At 39.2% G+C, this 19774-nt stretch overlaps 1 pseudogene; it reads right to left on the reverse strand.

Moving 5' to 3' along the window:
• The window catches only part of LOC123610416, a 29823-nt pseudogene extending 10202 nt beyond the window's left edge, over window positions 1-19621 (reverse strand).
• Window positions 19622-19774: the final 153 nt, after the last annotated feature.

Here is a 19774-nt window from a genome sequence, read left to right on the forward strand (position 1 = left end):
GGGATAGAGAGAGGGAGAGAGAGAGAATTCCAAGCAGGTTCTGTGCTGTCAGCATGGAGTCTAATGCGGGTCTCAAACCCACCAACTGTGAGATCATGACCTGAGCCAAAACCAAGAGTCGGATGCTTAATGGACTGAGCCACCCAGGTGCCCTACAATAGTTCCATAATTCTGTTCACCACTTGAAGCTGTCCCTTTGTAAATTATTTGTTTGTTTCATTAGTCCATATTAATTTTGCTATGTAAAAATTCAATTAACATGTCTGCCACATTTGTTTTAAATACTTTCCTTTTTATTTTTAGCAAGTTGGTATTTTCATTATTCAGGTCTTTATATTCTTTCATCAAATGTTGGATTTTTTTCACATATTCTTCACAATTCTTATTATACTCAATCCTAATATATTTTGCATCATTGCTGCTAATTTGAATTGAATTATTTTGTTGATTGTTATTACTTTATTCATTATGGTATACATTAATTATTTATTAAAATATTGATTATTAATATATATGAAAGCTATTGGTATTAATATTTCTGTTGTTAGCACTCTCCCTAATAGTTATTTTTAATTCACATACATATTCCAGTTGATTCTCTTGGTTTTTTCAGCCAGGTAATCAAGTTGTATGCAAATTACGATAATTTTCTTAGTTTTGATATTTATAGCTTTTGTTTCTTCTAATGGAACAATGGGACACCTCTACAGTGTTAGAAAATCACAGTGAAAAAGGAAATCTCTGCCTTTTTAACTTAACTTATTTCACTAATCTTAATGCTGGCATTAGATTTATGATGCTTTTCTAAAAAAATCATATTAGGAGTATCTTATTTCTTCTGATTTTATAAAAAAACCTTTTTGTCAGAAATAGGCAATAACTTTTATCAAAAACGTATAAACATGTCTTGAGATGGTCATATGAGTCTTCAAGTAAGTGGTAAGGTGATTTGTATTAATAAGACTGAATTGCCCTTGCATTCAAAGTGTAAACTCTACTTTGTCATGGAGCATTTTTCTTTTTATATACACTGGGATTGATTTGCTACTGTTTGGTTGAATATTTTAGACTTTATAAGTAAGATTATAGGTCTATATAGTTTGTTTTGTTTTGTTTTTTTTGCTTGGTAATCCTCTTAGGTTTTTCAATTGGAGTTATGCTAGCTTGGTAAATTAAATATGGTAGCATCCATTCTTTTCTTTATTCTGTGAAGTATTTTCAATGGCAAATGCCATTTCGATTTTCTCCCAAAATACCTATATTATAGATTTTTATATGCCAGGTACTGTGCTGGATATTGGAGATATATGCATAAGTAATAAAAATATGATGGCTTTTTGAGAACACATTATAGTGGAATATGTTCCTTGAAAGTTTGAAAGAATTAGCCTGACTGCATTTTGGGGGAGTGGAGGAGAGCACATGCAGCTTTTGGCCAATTTTCTTATTTCTTCCATTTTGTTGGATATATTCCAGTTTTCCTTTGGCATCCATATTTTCTTGGAAAATTATTCCTCTCAAGGAGAGTTTGGCATTTTCCTTTACTAGATTAGTCTTCTCCATCTATGGTTATATCTCAGCTCCTAATTTGTATGTTTTCAGCTTTGTCTCTTTTTCTTACCTTTGAATTCAAGTGATGTTAGTGTATGTGTGGGTGTATAATATAATATAAAGCAAGGAACAAATTATCCTCCTATCACCACATAGTCTGTTTTGTCACATTATCAAGAATTTGCCAACTCTGCAAGGGAATACATTGAAGATAATGTGTTTTCTAAAGATCTCTGTGCTGAGGGACCTTGGGCAAAGAACTCAGTTCTTGAGAAGAATGTGAATTTCTTAAGACCAAGAGCCACATTTCTGGAATCTGCCCCAGGACCTGGGACAGTGACTCTTATGTGGCAGGCTTTCAATAACAATTTGTTGAATTGAGTTCTCTGCCGAAGGACAAAGAGCTTGTTGAGATGATTTCTTGAGGTACATTACAGGTTTAGAAGCTATAATATTAGAACAATTACAGTGATGAGAAAGAAAGTACTGTTAAAGAGTTAAAGACATCATGGAAATATATAGACCAGGTGGGTTTTCCTTCTTATGAATCATCCAGCAACATTATCACTCACTCTTAAATTGATCACTTACTAACTACATTGTTGGAAAAATATTGAATTCTTTTATTCTGAATGTTATAAAGCCAATTCTTTTAGCCCTCACTTTATAAGGGAAAAATGAAAGAGTTTAACCATGTGACCACAAAAAAATAAGTTGTTTCATGCTCACTTTTAAATTAATGAATTTTGTGGTGTACTTTTTTGTTAGCTGGTTTTTCTAAAACCCGGCCTACAGTGGGTATACAGGAGGTAATTCACATGATTTTGAAAAAGAGATAAAGGAAAAAAGATCTTACACTTCAATACATTCACAGTTCCCTATTAAGTATTAACTTGAGAGTGAACTTGACAAGTTATGAAAGTAAAACATATCTCTGTATTATTTTCTCTTACCAACACACTGATCCGTGGCTGTCTTAGTGTTTTTGTTTTCCCTTGTGGAACATTTTCTTCCACAAGAAGGTTTTATTTCCAAGAGGAATGCTTAGTGGCTTTATTTTAGAATTTTCATTTACTTTAGCCACAAATGGTAAATATTTTCTTCCACAATCACCCACAGTGATAACTGTGTATCATCAACACTAGATTTGGGGCAAGCTGGGCCACATCTAATTCTCAGGTAAACAGTCTCTCACTGAAAATTCTGTGGAGATATAATTATATTGAAAAACTAAGTACTATTATATTCTTGTAAGGAGTACTGGTCATATTAGATAATATTTCTTTTTTTAATGTTTATTTCTTTTTTTAGTGTTTATTTACTTTTGAAGGAGAGAGAGAGAGACAGAGTGTGAGTGGGGGAGGTGCAGAGAGAGAGGGAGACACAGAATCCGAAGCAGGCTCCAGGCTCCGAGTTGTCAGCACAGAGCCCAATGCGGGGCTCGAACCCACAAACCACAAGATCATGACCTGAGCTGAAGTCAGACGCTCAACCGACTGAGCCACCCAGGCGTCCGTTAATGTTTATTTTTGACAGAGAGAGAGAGAGAGAGAGAGAGAGAGAGAGAGAGCAGGGGAAGGGCAGAGAGAGAGAGGGAGACAAATAATCTGAAGCAGGCTCCAGGCTATGAGCTGTCAGCACAGAGCCCGATGCAGGGCTTGAACCCACGAGTTAGGTAATATTCCCTAAGCCTATAGATTTTTGAAGGATCTTACTGATTTGCTATATAGGCAAGTTTGAAAAACAATATCATCCAATTTAAACTTACTGTACTCTCATTTAATTTTTAAAATTATTGTTCTTTTGATGAATTCTGTTAATAGAGACTGTCACAGTGAAAGGACTTCTGCTTTAGACCCAAGCCCACTTTACCTTTTAAGATGGCAGGGTGATTGGTGAGCAACCTACTATTGTTTTCATCTAGATATTTCTCTCTCTGAAACTAAGTCAGTTTTCCCTTTGAAATAAAATAAATGCCTATGATTATCTACATGTCTTAGTTTGATTAAACACAATAAAGTCATTCCGCAGAACCTTTTCTAAAGTCCCTTCTGGCAAACGGGGATAAAGAAGAGCATACACTGACTGAGCTCCAGGCAAAAGTGATCATAATGTTACAGGGGAAAGGAGATCATGACTTGAGGTAAGGAACTCATTTGTGATAGCCAACCCATTACCTCACGTCTAATAGGATGGATTCCCAAATGGATTTTTTTTTTTTACAGTGAAAACCCACTTCAGTTCTCAGTATCCCATCCTGAAAAGAAAGGGAGAGGAATGTAATACCTAAGGTTTCTTCCAATTCAGACAGACAGTCGGTGATGCATTAATTTGTTGTTGTTGTTGTTGTTGTTTGAATGCTCATAACTGGTGTTCTTAGTTGGAGTTATTGGGGAAAGAAAGGTAAACTGTAGCCTGAATGACAAGGATATTTGAGGCAAAGAGTACGAGGTTGATGGTGCAGTAGATATGTATCATCCTTCAGCGAGGTTTTGGGCTCTTGATGGGAAGAAATATTTATGGATGGCAGTAAACTGAAGAAGCATAAATCAGAAAGAGCTAGTGGACTCCTGATTGTCATTATGTGGAGAAGCACGAAAGGCACTTTAAGTCTGAGGTCTTCCACTCGCTTTCTTTAAATGACAATGCTCTCTGATAGACTTCAGTGATTTTCCTGAATACTGGGGCAAGCAGAATTGTTCATGTGGAATATTATCGCAGAAACCTTCGTCTGAAGCCCCGAGGCTTCCCCCTTTTCCAACTAATCCCCGTTATGACAGCACTTTGGCATGAAAGTGAGTTTTCCATTTCGCTGCTTGCTAAATTGAAGCTATTTGATAAATGGCATGCGTGCCACACAATGGTGTATACCAACGCTGTGATGTTTGACAGAGAGCAGTTTCAAAGCTTTTGCTTTTGCATTTCATACACTTACAATCCAAGTTACCTTGGGAAGTGGCTGGGGTGTCACAGCATATGCACACCAACACAAGCTTGAGTGTACATGTCAGATGGGAAAGACGCCTAAGTTCGTATTCTAGTTGCAGACAAAACGAGACAAAGAGGACCCCAATTGTGGATTCATCCGCCACGTGATATCAAACTTCACCATGCACTTCGAATTTGGAAATTTTATCAGAAATTAATCTTGCATGCTTTTCAAAAATAGGACGGGTTTTAAGCATCACCCTGACACCTTTTGTAAAATAACGACGGTGTGTATGATAGACAGTTTATACTTTGATCTTGCTTGACTGTTATCTTTCAAAAAATGTAGCTGTTGAAGATCATCAGCTTTGAAAAACGCTGTCAAATTATGTGAGTTTCCACGTTGTGCAATCACATCGTTTTCTTACATTTTTGGTGTATCACTTGTCAAATTTAACCTTCCCTAGTACCTTAGTAAGAGAAAAATACCTAGTTAACTCTTGAAAAAAATTATATTAGATAAAAGATGATGGAAACCCATAAGTAACGGCTAATTGTCAGTCTTGGTCGCCAAGTCCGTAACATTGTGTTCATGGGATTTTGCTCGCAAATTGAAAGCGACTGTATCATGTTTTCTTTTCTGTGACTCTTTCCCGATTCAAACAATAAAGAGAACACCAAAAAAGAAAAAAAATGTTGTGAGGTTAACAGGAAATGCACACACACACACACACACACACACACACACACACCCCAATTCAGGAATTTGTGGGAACTCCATGTTAAAGTAAAGAATCATTCTTTGTGTTCCAGACACAAAATAAGGTAATTTCTTCTGCTGTGTGAATTCTGAGAACACTATTGAATTGGTGGGAAACAGGAAAGCTACTGACCATGATGGAGAACATTAGGAAGGCCTCTACACCTCTGACATTTTTCTCATCCAATGTGGAAGAGATCTCATGTTGTGAAAAGGAAAGTGCGTGGACCCTGAGGCAAAATGCATCTGGGCCCAAAACTACCTCTGCCACTCGAGGGCTGTGTCCTCCCGACTAAACTGCTTTGAGTTTCCTGAACTTCCATTTCCTCCTGTGTAAAATTGCCAAGCATCTACCCAGTAGATGGAGTTGCTAAGATTAAAACTGATAAGATGTAAATGTTGTGCCAGATTTACCGAGTCCTCAGTAAATATGATTCCTTTTCTGTATTTTCCAACTACTACTTATAGAAATTCTGCCGACAGAAGTTTTGAAGCCCTGAAAGGTACCTGAAGTCTTCCATTATCAAAAGCTCCTGAAAGGGACAAGGAGTTAACCATGAAGAAACTTATTCTTCCTTTTTGGCAGCATGATAGCTGATACTTAAATGGGTGGTTTCATGGCAGGAATGAAACCAAGATAACCCTAGCAGCATCTATGGGCCATTTGTTAATAATTTTTCATTATTAAAAAGATACATGTTGGGGTACCTGGGTGGCTCTGTTGGTTAAGCGTCTGACTCCGGCCTAGGCCATGATCTTGCTGTTCCTGAGTTTGAGCCCCGCATCGGGCTCTGTGCTGACAGCTCACAGCCTGGAGCCTGCTTTGGATTCTGTGTCTCCCCCTCTGTCCGCCCCTCCCCCACTCACCCTCTGTCCCTCTCTCTCCAAAATAAATAAACACTAAAAAAAGATACGTGTTAATTTTAGGAAAAGATATCAAAGTAGAAAGAATTTTGTTTTTCACTTCAGTTTCATGGTCCACAGACCCACTCCGGCACTTTCTTTATCATGCCATTGGTTTGGTATCTCTTCATTTACATTTTTTTCCTGGGAATTATTTATCATTTTTGGAAGTGAGCTCCAAATAAAAATAAGATTATTCCCCCTTGGCATACAAGACTTGGGCTCGAATATAAATGTTGTGTGAATAATAGAATGTTAAACCATTGCTCTCCTGAGCTTTGTTTATACTTTGGTTTTCTGCTTATAAAAGATATGAAACTATTGAACAGTTAGACATATTTATCATTAACCTAAGTGTTGGTCCTGCCAGTCACCGAGTATTATCAATAATCAGACTGCAGTGTTGCAGAAAGCCAGCACTGCTACCATAAAAGGACCTGTAACTCTTTACAAAGTGGCCTTTAAGGGGCACCTGGGTGGCTCAGTTGGTTAAGCATCCATCTTCGACTGAGGTCATGATCTCGCAGCTCGTGAGTTCAAGCCCCTCGTCGGGCTCTGTGCTGACAGCTCAGAGCCTGGAGCCTGCTTCAGATTCTGTGTCTTCGTCTCTCTCTCTCTGTCCCTCCCCAGCTTGGGCTCTGTCTCTCTCTCTCTCTCAAAAATAAATAAACATTAAATTTTTTTTTAAGTGGCCTTTAAGTACAGTTTATAGAGAGTTTACAAGGTGGTTATAGTGTTCCATCAAACCTCAAGTTAAATTTTGGAAAGAAGTTCTAAAATTGTTAATGTCATCCAGGATTGAGTAATTTTCAGTTTGAATCTTGTTGACTTAGCCTAACCAGCATAAACAATACCATAATTAAACAATAACTCTTTGCATAGTGATTTTGGGGAAATCTATGGATTGCAGATAAATTCCTTCCTGGTCCCTCCCTATGGAACCAAAACGAAAGAGGGAGCAATATGAGTTATATCTTCAGTGGGTTTTTGTTCCTTTTACAGAACAGCTGCACCTGTGTGATTTTGAAAAACTGTCCATTCTCATATGGACCATAGCATTTCTTACTCGTCTCTTCACATTTTTATTAATAACATTTGGTTTTTACGTATACGTGCAATTTTTATAGCTCGTTTACTTTCTCTGATGGAAAAGCAGTGTGTGCTCATTGTAGATTATGTGGAAAATACAGATTATGCAGATTTTAAGGAGGTAATCTCAGCACCAGATGTAACAGCTATCATTATGTTAAAATGTTTCCGTTCCTGGGGCGCCTGGGTGGCGCAGTCGGTTAAGCGTCCGACTTCAGCCAGGTCACGATCTCGCGGTCCGTGAGTTCCAGCCCCGCGTCAGGCTCTGGGCTGATGGCTCGGAGCCTGGAGCCTGTTTCCGATTCTGTGTCTCCCTCTCTCTCTGCCCCTCCCCCGTTCATGCTCTGTCTCTCTCTGTCCCAAAAATAAATAAAAACGTTGAAAAAAAAATTTTAAATGTTTCCGTTCCTACATTTTCTGCTTTTAGCTTTTGTTCCCATTTGTTTTTACATAGTTGAGTTTATATTAATATACAGCCATATAATAAGCTATTGTCACTTTGTCCTTGAACACCGATATTTCTCCATCTATTGAAAATGCCTTGAAAACATTATTTTCATTGATGCATATCATAGTATATACATGTATTTAAACATGCTTTTTAAAAAATATTAGACTATTTATTCCATTCCTTATCGTCCTATTTTTTTTTAACATTGTAAGTAGTATGGCAATAAGCATATGTGCATAAACCTTTTTCCTGAGTTTCAGATTTCTCCCATTTTAATATATTTCTCACAATTACTCAGCTAATGAGCATAGGTATTTTAAGATACATTGGATTATACTTGGTCACTCTCCTGTGAGCATTTTGCAGCCACCTTTTTTTTTTTTTATTGCCTGGCTGTTTTTGAGACCGGTGGTGTTCCTCTACCCCTTCCTCCAGTAAAGCATCTTTGAATGGATTCAGTGACTTCACCGTCAGTTTTCTTGGTTTTTCAATAAAGGGCTAGTGAAGTTCGGAAAGAGCAGGAGGCACATTTGGACATGATATACCCAGAATAGAGAGAGAAAAATTAAACATTAAAAAAAAAAAGGTAAATGAAGTTTTTGATTTCTCACTTAAAAACAGCACCTCATTTGAATCATAAGATAGAATTTTCTAATACTCCAAGGGAATTTTGGTAGTAGGAAAAAACACATTTAGCTTTTTTTTTTAAAGTTTATGTATTTATTTTGAAAGAAAGCAGGGGAGGGCAGAGAGAGAGGGAGAAAGAATCTCAAACAGGTTCCTCACTGTCAATGCAGAGCCTGATGTGGGGCCAGAACTCACAAACCATGAGATGATGGTTTCGACCTGAGCCGAAGTCAACACTTAACCAACTGAGCCACCCAGGCACCCCACCCCGCCACACACAAAAAAACCACCATGCTTCAAAGGTCCTTTTAGAGCTCTTTTTCATTCCCTCCCCCAGAATCAGATGTGTTTTTGCTTTCATGTTTCTACTTGTGGCCCGAGTTTGTTCATTTTCGTTGCTGTATAGTATTCTATTCTATGAATATACCACAGCTTATTTATCCATTCTATTATTGGTGGACTTTGGAGTTATTAGGAATTGTGCTGCTACGAACATTTTTGTGTATGTCTTTTGGTGAACATATATATATATGTATATGTATATATGTATGTATATGGGGGGAAGCATATACATTGAAGTCTAACTATTGGATCTTAAGAGATGCATAAATTTGGCTTGAGTAGCTACTTCCAAACACTTGGCAAAGAAGTTGTACCAGTTGTATACATTTCTGCCAACAGTGTGTGAAAGTTTCAGTTGTTCTGCATATTCACCAGCCTCTGCTGTTTACCTGTCTTGTAATTTTACCCATCCTGTTGGGTATGTTATGATATTGTACTGTGATTTTATTTTATTTTTTAATTTTTAAATGTGTGTTTATTTTTGAGAAGAGAGAGAGAGACAGATATGAGCAGGGGAAGGGCAGAGAGACAGGGAGACACAGAATCCGAAGCAGGCTCCAGGCTCTGACCTGTGAGCCCAGAGCCCTACGCGGGGCTTGAACTCACGAAACATAGATCATGACCTGAGCAGAAGTTGGATGCTGAACCAACTGAGCCACCCAGGCACCCCAATATTGTACCGCAATTTTAACTTGTACTTTCTTAGTGATCAACGAAATGTTTCACCATTACATATATTTACTGGATGCTTGGAAATCTTTTGTAATACGGCTATTGACATCTTTTGATTTTTTTTTTTTAGGTATTTAACATTTTCTTACTGATTTGTTGAGGCTTTTTATATACTCCAGAAACAAGTCTTCTTTTGGATATATGTATTGCAGGTATCTTACCTCATGCTGTGTATTGTTCTTCTATATTCATCATGGTGTCATTTGATAAATAGAAGTTCATCATTTTAATATTGCAACAATTACCAATTTTCCTTCATAGTTAATACTTTTTGTGTCTTAAGAGACCTTTGCTCACCCCAAGTTCATAAATACATTCTTCTGTGTTTCCTTTTAACAGTTTGTTGTCTCACTTTTTATATTAAGATCTTTGATACATGTGGATTTTTAAAGTGATGTGAAGTAGGGGTCCAATTTATTTGTTGCCTGTGATATCTAATTGACCCAGTGCTCCTCACTGCACTTCACTATCACCTTTTTCATTTACCAACTGACCATATGTATGGCAGACCTGAGGTGTAGATGAGCACTCTGGCCACAAGGTAGAAGATAGAGTGGGAGAGGGAACAAGAATGGAAATTGGGACACCAGCGAGGTGGTTTCGATAATAGTATAGGTAAAGGGGCGCCTGGGTGGCTTAGTCTGTTGAGTGTCTGACTCTTGATATTAGCTCAAGTCATGATCTCACAGTTCGTGAGTTCAAGCCCCGTGCGGGGCTCTGTGCTAACAGTGCAGAGTCTGCTTGGGATTCTCTCTCTCCCTCTCTTCTGCCCCTCCCCCAACTCTCTCTCTCTCTCTTTCTCAGAATAAATAAGTAAACTTTAAAAACAATAGTACAGGTAAAAAATGGTGGCGGCTTGAGTGAGGAAGATAGCAACAGGGATGCCAAGGAATAGGTTAATTTGACATATGTTTTCAAAGTTGATATATAAGTATCAAATGTAGAGTGACACAGAGGGAGGCGTGTGAAAAGGATGGCAATAAAAAATGACTTTCATGTTTCTGGCTGAAACTTCAAGCCAATGATAATGCCATTCATTGAAATGAAAGAAAAGGTTGATTTGCGAGATTTTACAATGATTTTTCAAGAAATGATATCTTCCAGACTAGAGGGTTCTGGCACCGCACCAGTACTTGATAAAATTATGACCCTTTCATACGAACCTAAATAAACTCAAGAGAGCATTGAAATGGTTAAATCAAGAACTATTAAACTTATCATTTGTTTTCAAGAATGGTAAAAAAAAAAAAAGAAAGACAAAAATTGTTATTATTTGGAAGTAGAAGCCACTTTGTGTACTCGATGGGGATACAATGAGCAAAGACTTCAGACCAAGGACAAACATCAGCTACAGCACAGCTCCGACTCACAAATTCTTTGCGTGTTCAGAAAGCACAGTTCAAAGTCTCTTGGAGTGATGTAATTGCAAACTGAAGCGTATCCTTCTTCTTCTATGTCAACTGAACCCTGGAGAACTACTCTCCCAAAGTACCCTGCTGCATGTCTCAAGGTCTGCTTTTACATCCATGCTTGAACCAGGGATTATTACAGCAATTCGTTTCCCAGGGGTGTTCTGTGAGGTGAAAAGAACACTTAGAAATGGTAGGCTGAGAGTAATAATAATATTAATAATTGATGCGTCTGCCGTTCATTTAATCTTTGAATCCCACAGCTGAGTTGTCATATCGTATTATCTAAATTTCAAACAGACAACCTTCACACTGATTAGCACATCAAGGTAAAGATGGAACTTGGAAAAAGCTGAGGGGGTTGATTATTCAGTGCCGTGTTCTACAGCAGAACTTCACAGGCCGGCTGAGATTGGGTTCCAGGTGTTCAGATTGGGTTTCCAGCAGCTTTGGGACAGCCAGGTATGGCTTTTCAGGCCGATTATCTCACATCCTGAGATGCGGGGTGGAGCAGTGTCTAATGGCAGACCCCACGGTTCTGCAGCACTGAGCGTTAGTGACCTTCTGGCACCTGCTGCTTTGCCGTCACGTACAGATGCCCTCGAGGAGATGTCCCGCCAATAGCAAGGCACGCTGCTCTCCAGGGACAAGAGGTCTGTGGTGTGGTTGAATGAGTTCTTCTTTCAGGCGTTCAGGGAGAGCAGGAGGCATTCCAAAACCAGGGGGTCTGGAGCAAGTGGGGGGGGATGAGCAGAAAAGCCTGGATGAGGGATTCTGATGGGCTCCCTGGATCTCTGTCGTTGATTCTTCTGTCAGTTTGTTTTGAGGAATGCGCTTAGTGCAGTCCAAGCTAGCTGCCAAGTGACTGCCTTAATAATGTGTGCATTTAGAACGTCATCATCTTCATATACTTGATAAAAAAGTTTTGATCAGAGGCTAAAACCATTTGCATCATCACAACAAAATGACATTACATTTCGTAATGAAAGAAAATGGGGTGTTTGATTGTTTCAATATACTGTCAACTGTTGTCAACTTTGAATGGTTGAAAATATTTTAATTTTCCTATCATTTATGCAAACAGGTTTTGTCTTCAATGTAAACTCAAGAGTTTAAGGAGATTATCAATAGGAAATATTGATAAAAATTGCATATTATTCATTTTTGTCATAAAATTTGATGGGAAAACTATGTTCATACATGCTGTTATGAGTGAGTTATGTCCCTTAAGAATATATGTTGAAGAGTGGACCCAAGGAACTGGGGCAGTCGCTGTGGCCACCAACCGTGGCTACCAGCTCAGATGACTATCCTTGCCTTCACGGAGTAAGCCACAGCTCCCAGAGTGCTACCGGGGTGCATCTCCAGCCTATGAGCCTTTAGTCATCCCAGTATCAGTCCTTGTCATGATTAAAATGTGAGCAAAGATAAGGTTTGGCTCTCTGTTCCAAGGATTTTTGAGAATTGATAAATACTCATTTGTCTAGGCTTCGGGCAATCATAATAAATGTCCACCTAAACACCCCCCTTCTGGGAAAAAGAGCCACACGTGGAACATTGAATCTATGCAACAGGGAGGTGATTCAACATGGGGAAAGCTCTTAGCCTGCTTTTGATTTGACATCAAGAGTAAATGGTCAGTGTCCTGGGAACTGGAGTTAGGTGGGGGAATTCTTTTCACTTTGTCCCTTCACTTTTTCTTCAGTTATAATATTCCAGGGCTTATTCACTCATTAATCGAGCAATTAACAGTTATTTTATGTTATCACCTACTTCCAAGGTTTTCTTCTATTTCCTGATCTCAGAGGGAGTCTTCTTTTCTGTCACTTGGACGTTCTTCCGATGTGTCAGTTCATGGCTCACCTCCTCTATCAGGTTTTCTTGTTCCTGTTCCCAACCCACAGAAGGCCCGTGGAACAAAACCAAATGGAAGCTACTTGCAATTCCATTACTGAGCAGACAGGTCCTACTGCATAACAATATTGTCCAAATGGCCCTGGCTACTGCTCTCCACCATCTTTGCTTCCGGCTCTCTCATTGGCCCCCTCCCACCAAAGCTGCTCTGGACTGTCCTGATGCCCAAGCCACTAGATACTTTTTCCTCAGCCTTTAAATATTAGGCGGATGTTCCAATAGAAGGCTTTTAATGTTACTTTTGAAGTTCTGAGTTTCTGAGAAAACTTACAGTTAGTGGCCCTATTTCACGTAGAAGACAAAACCCAGCCAGCATAATTTGCTCCATCTTTCCTTTTCGTTATCCCATCCTGGATTCACCTATCTCTGCATCCCTCCTCTTAGCTCACCCAGACACTGGGAAGAGGAAGATTAGCTCTTTCACTTTTGTAAAACGAATCCTTCTGGTGATCTGAATTGCACCCCATCCCACCTCCTCAAGGATCAGGCCTTGACTCAACTCATTCTTTTCTAGCACCTTCTCTCTGTGTGGCCCCTGCCCATTTGCCTTCAATCACCTACAGTTCTCCCCCACATAAGAAACACACATTCCTTGTCTTGGAATGCAAACTCTGAACATATATACCCTGTTTGCTTGTTGCTTTCCCACTTGGCTCACCCACCCACGACCATCATTGCAGAAACTACTTGTTAGAAGGACACCAGAATCACCTTCTAGTCAAATCCAATAATGTCTTGTTTCTTCTTGTTCCTCATTTTCCATGATCTATTGGATTTGACAGACTTTCGTTGATATTGTAGTAAGTAAAGCAGATGTTAATAGTCCTTGGATAATTTGAACAGGAAAAAAAAAAATAACAGATGAAACATGAGAAGTATCCTCCCATGGACTTTAGTAGGTTAATTAACTACCCTGACTACTCTTGGCATATATGAAAGGCCAGGTAGGCAATCAGTGTTCTACTATTTGCAGCAATGTGGGATTATGCTCTTGTTTTTGGAAGAGGGAGCTAATATTTGTATTGTTGTATCAAATTGGGTACCCTACCACAGCACCCTAATGTCATAGAGGGTGACGTCAACATTGTTCATTTCCTTCTTAAAACCTCTGCTCCCTAGTTACTGAGACTCTAGGTCTCCAACCACCTCTCTGGCAGTTTCTCTTGTGTGTGGTCATGTCTCTGACCCTTTTAGTTTGCCATTGAGTTTGGCTTCATGCTTGAAGGCCCTCCAGCTCTCATGTGCAGAAAGAATTGACCAGCAGTTTAGGTCACCATAAAGTCTGGAATTCCAAGAAAATAAATCATTGGCATTGGGAGTGTCCAAGGAAGAGACACTGGCACTGTATTTTCTTTAGCTAGATGCCTGCTGCGTTGCAGGACCTGTAGGCCCACATCAGTGTTGCTATCAAACCGAGAGCTGGGAAACATGAAGAGCCTTATAGAACAAAATGACAAAATACATGTTTTCTATCACTCATCCTCCCGAAAGTCCCGCTGAAATAATAAAAGAAATATAAAACTATAAATCAGTCATTAGTAGCACTAAAAAATAAGAAAGAGACTCTCAACAGATTCAAACCCTCAGAGTATTTTTCCTTCAGCTCAAAGCCATAATATAGATTCTCCATGTAAAAAGAGAGATCTACCTGTGGAGAGAGCCAGGGAAATTTGAAAAAGCAAAGCCCGAGCTTTGCCCCCAGGTAACTTCTAGCTCTATGACAAAATAGAACCTTCCCACCCTGAAGGAAGACTGGCTTCTTCTCACTTTCTCCACCGCTACCACCCTGGTCAAAGTCAACTTCCTCCCTGGTCTGAATTTGCAGTTACCTCCTAATCAGTGTCCCACTTCAATTCATGTTCTTCTAAATTCTGTTCTCCACAGAGCAGCCAGTGATTCTATTACACCATGAATCAAGTCACGTCACGCATTTGCTCAAAACCTCACACAGAGTAGATTCCAAAGGTGTGAATCCACAGTGACCCCCAAGACCATGTGCAATCTCATGCCGAACCAGCCGATGGACCGTGTGGTTTTTGACAGAGGGAAAATAGCCATCCCCTCCGAGCGTTGGTGGAGGTGAAGAGAAGGCAGAGATTGGAGGACTGACGAGTAGGATTAAAATAATCGAGTCTAGACTATAAATTGGATTGGGAGAAAGCACACAGGGGTAGTGAGCTGAAGGGATATGGAGTTGCTGGAAATGATGACATGAGTCTGGATGATACCCTGCAGCCCTGATGAAGTGAGTGGTGAGCGGTGGGGAAAAGGTAGCTCTGAGCAGAGGTGGCTGGCGTCACGGCAGGAGGAAGTCAGAGTGGGAGGGGCTCAGGCTTGTCCAAGGGCATGGAGGAGTAAGGGTCTGGAAGCATCACTGTGGAAGAGGAGGGGAGCGGCCCCGACTCCAGTATGACTGACACATGAATTTGGAAAGGGGATTCAAAGGAGAAGCATCAAAAGGAAGCCGTGTCTTCAGGGCTTATCCTACTTCCTTGAAAGTAAGGCATTGGAGGGGCTTTTTGAGAAGTGATTGAAGAAACAGAGGATGTTTTTGTGGAACATTAACTATAGAACATGAGATAAAGGACTCTGGAAAGACAGATATATTAAGTGAAAAAACAAGTTTTGGAAAAGTGTATATGATGCCACACTATTTTATGTAAATATAAATATATGCCAAACCCTGTATCAAAATGTGGAAGGATGCAAACACCAAAGCCTTTCAATGGATTTCAGGAAGTTTTCACGGTCAACAGTATGTATTTCTGTATTGGTTTTACTCATAGCAGCTATCATGTATTAAACTTTGTGATCAGAGTAAACAACAGAATTAACAACAATAACAACAAAACTTGCCTGAGCAAATCAGTTAAATATGATCGTGCCTCTAACAAGGGCAGGAATGTCATAGAATTGTCACAGAGTTTTACGGAGCAGGTGCTAAGAGAGTTATATTTCTAGGGGCACGCTTGTGTTGTGACTTAAATGTTTGTGATCAAGTTATTCCGTGGGAGTAGGTAGAGTTCAAAGCAGTGATTTTTTTTTTTTTTATTTTGAGAGAGAGAGATAGAGAGAAAGAGAGAGAGAATGAGAATGAGTGGGGGAGAGGCAGAGAGAGAGAGAGGGAGAGAGAGAATTCCAAGCAGGCTCTGAGCTGTTAGCACAGAGCCCAATGCTGGGCTCAATCCTATGAGCCATGAGATCATGACCGGAGCTGAAATTAAGAAGGGTGATGACATCAGTGAACTTTCTGGAATGTCAATTTATCAGTTAAATTACGGTGTTCTGTAATTAGAGAGTTCTGGACTCAAATCTTGGCTGCCTCTCTTACTAGCTTCGTGACTATGGATGTCACTTAACTTTTCTGAGCTACAGTTTCCTCATCTGTAAGATGGAGTTAGTAACACACATCTATAGATTTGTCTTAAGAATTGAATAAGGGTGTAAGTTCCCAGTGCAATGCCTGGTTTAGAGCTAGTCCCCAAAAATTGAGCCTGTTATTAGCTCTCCGTACATGAATTAAATCTGAAAATATCTTCTATATGTCAATTCTTTGTAAATTGTGTTACATATGCAAAAATTTGACAAAAGTAGAAAAATAAAGCCACAATATGCAAAAAGTTTGTCAAAAAAAATCATCGATCCACCTCACTGATCTCTATTCCCTGAAATTAAAAAGATATGAAGCTTTACCAAAACATTATGAAATTTGATAAATGTTATTGCAAATACTAATGTTGGTATTTACTAAAAGAAACTTTACCTCTTTATAACTTTTCTTGAACACATACTCCGTGTCATAAAATTTCTTTCTCAAGAATTTCAAAATGAAACAAGAAGCATTTTCAAACGTCTCATTTCTACTCAAGAGATTTTCCTCAAAACTAGAGGTCATAATTTATTGTTTATGATCTGAGAGAAACTAGGAATATTTCAGAACTTTCAGGGCTAGAAGAATGAAATTATGCCCTGAAATCTTCAAATATTTCAAAGGTGGAAACTTGCTCTGCAGATGAGGAAACAAATTCTGAAGAAAATATATCATGACGATTTAGGCAGACCATTTTTCTACTTCCCCATAAGAATGCACACGGTTCTTTATTACTGAACAGTACTGAATATCACTGCATTTAAATTTATGCTTTCAAAAGAATGGTCATAGCAAAATTCAGTTTTGGAATTACTGCTGCAATGGAAAAAGCTATTACACAAAGGAAATATTTTACAGAGAGACAACCCAAATATAAACCCAAAACTGCAATTTTACATGGATGATGTAAAACTCTTATTTTTTAAAAAAGCCACTTTTATTTTTCATCCTTTAAAACTTTTTAAAAATGTTTATTTATCTATTTTTGAGAGAGAGAGAGAGAGAGAAAGATAGAGAATCCCAAGCAGGCTCCACACCGTCAGCACAGAGCCTGACACAGAGCTTGAACTCATGAACGCTGAGATCATGACCTGAGCCAAAATCAAGAGTCAGATGCTTAATGACTCAGCCACCCAGGCCCACCCCCCTGCCTTTTTTTTTTTTTTTTTTTGGTGATCATCTCTAGTATTTACTGGTTCTTTTTCAATATGGTTTTGGGCAAAAACAAACAACTTATAGCTGTCTGTTGATATTACTTTGACTTGGCCAATCACTACATCAAGCATAAAGTGCTAATTTCTTTTTCTATGCCACCTGTTTCTTAAACAATGTCATAGGGAAGGACAGACATAGATTTTATGCCCTTATCTGTTGAGCAGAAATTTGCCGAAAATATTCATGGAAACTGGATATTTTGTCACATTAGTTAAAAAAAAATAAAGGGGGAGATAAATATGAGGCAAAAACAAGATAAACATTAATAGTCTATTATAGAAGCTCCTTGCCTTCTAGAGTTATCTTACATAGCAAAAAGGTTTTCTCTTGATTTTCAGTTAAAATCAGTTGATATTGCCTGAACGCTGTACTGGCTCCAAGGCTCAGCAAAAAAAAGTTCAGTGATTAATTAGTAATGTCTGTCACTGGTACAGATGACAAAGTGGAAACACGTGTGTGGAGACAGATTCGCCCAGAGATTCTCAAAGCGTGGTCTCTGGTGCAGCAACAACACCTGGAGATTTGCTAGAAATATAAATTATCAAGTCCTGCCCACTCATACTGAACCAGCAACTGTGGGGGGTGGGGCCCAGCAATCTTTTTATAAGCCCTCCAGGCAACTTAAATTTATAAGCTAGGGTTGAAAACCTCTGTGTTGGAATAATGTCAGTCATCAAACTACCTGAATTTATAGAACAATTCTAAACAGCAATTGCTTGTGTGTTTCTTAGTGGATGTTCCTCATTTTATTTGCCATTAAAAAAATTTCATTTCAGGGGCGCCTGGGTGGTTCAGTCGGTTGTGCCTTCAACTCTTGATTATGGCTCAGGTCATGATCCCAGGGTCATGGGATCGAGCCCTGCATTGGTCTCTGTAGAGTGTAGAGCCTACTTGGGATTCTCTCTCTCTCTCTCTCTCTCTCTCTCTCTGTTCCTCCCCAGCTCACATGCATGCTCTCCGTCTCACTCTTTCTCTAAAATTAACAAACAATTCATTTTATTGCCTTTCACTTTCCCCATGCCATCTTATTACTTAAATTCTAGTTTTTTTAAGTATTTTTTTAGTTTATTTATTTATTTTGAGAGATACAGAGACAGTGTGAGTGGGGTGGGGGGCAGAGAGAGAATCCCAAGGAGGCTCTGTGCACAGAGCCTGACTCCGGGCTTGAACACACAAAACCGTGAGACCATGACCTGAGCCAAAGCCAAGAGTCAGATACTTAATGGACTGAGCCACCCATGCACCCCACTTAAATTTTGATCTAAGGCAATTTTAGAATAGAATATATTATGCTAGAATTTGACAACGGTGCCCTGGAGAAGTGTGCTATTTTAGGCTGATAGATGTACTTTGTAATAAATTCCAAACAAAGGATAGTTTGCAAAAAAGAAATGTTATTGGAAACTACAGAAACTACCAGGAGTCAGGGGATTATAAAAACAAAGGAAGATCCTGAGATTAGAAGTGAATCAGTAGGAAAGGGTTTCAAAGCAAACCCAGAAAGCAGTTCTGGGTTTTCTGGGTTACATCACTTGGTTATCTATTACCACATAACGCAGTCCCCCAAACTTAAGTACCTTAAGCAGCAACTGTTTTGCATGCTCATGATTCTGTGGGCAGAAATTGGGACAGAGCACAGCAGGAATGGTTTATCCTTGTTCCGCGTGATATATGCTGGGGTTGGAATATCGAGTATTGTTCCCTGATACATATAACTGGACCCCCAGCCAAGACAGCTTGGCAAGCTGGGACCTCTCCAAGTATCATGATCTCTAGCAGGGGTGAGGGCCACCAAGCGGGAGAAGACAAAACTGCTACTTACAGAACAGGACCCAAAGTGGGTCCAGTAGCAATCTCCCTATATTCTATTCCAGTTCAAGGGGTGAAAGAAATTAACTTCATATTCGGATGAGGGAAGTGAAAAAGAATGTACTGCCATCTTTAATCCAGTACGCCAACGGTTAAATTGTGTCTTCTGAAAGATCTTAGTATTTTGAAAAAAGAAAGTAGAACTTATTTTACAGAAATTGTTTTATTGCCATATTTCAGGCAATCTATACAGTGAAACGTCAAGGATAATATAATTGGGTCTTTCTCATCTTCAAAGTCCCATGACCTAGTCCTGTGTCTGGCCCAATGTCAGAATTTAATAAATGGATGTTGAGAGAGTGAATACATTTTGTAAATAAGGTGTAACAGTGTAGGCTAGGTTATATTGTTGTAACAACCCTAAATCTTACATCCCAGTCTGTCTTGGGTGTGTTAAAGCTCTGCTCTACGTTGTCACCATTCTGGAACCCAGACTGAAGAGACATATACTCTTTGGGCATGGTGGGTTGTGTGGAAGAGGGAAAAGAGAATATGGTAGAAACTCTATGGCTCCTCACACTTCAACTGGAAATGGCATGCGTCTCTACTGCTCACGTTTCTTTGGCCAAGGCAATTCAGTGACTATGCTTGGCATCAATAAAGCATCTTCCACA

This window comes from Leopardus geoffroyi, chromosome C2 (genome assembly GCF_018350155.1).
Source record: "Leopardus geoffroyi isolate Oge1 chromosome C2, O.geoffroyi_Oge1_pat1.0, whole genome shotgun sequence".
In the NCBI taxonomy this organism is placed as follows: domain Eukaryota; kingdom Metazoa; phylum Chordata; class Mammalia; order Carnivora; family Felidae; genus Leopardus; species Leopardus geoffroyi.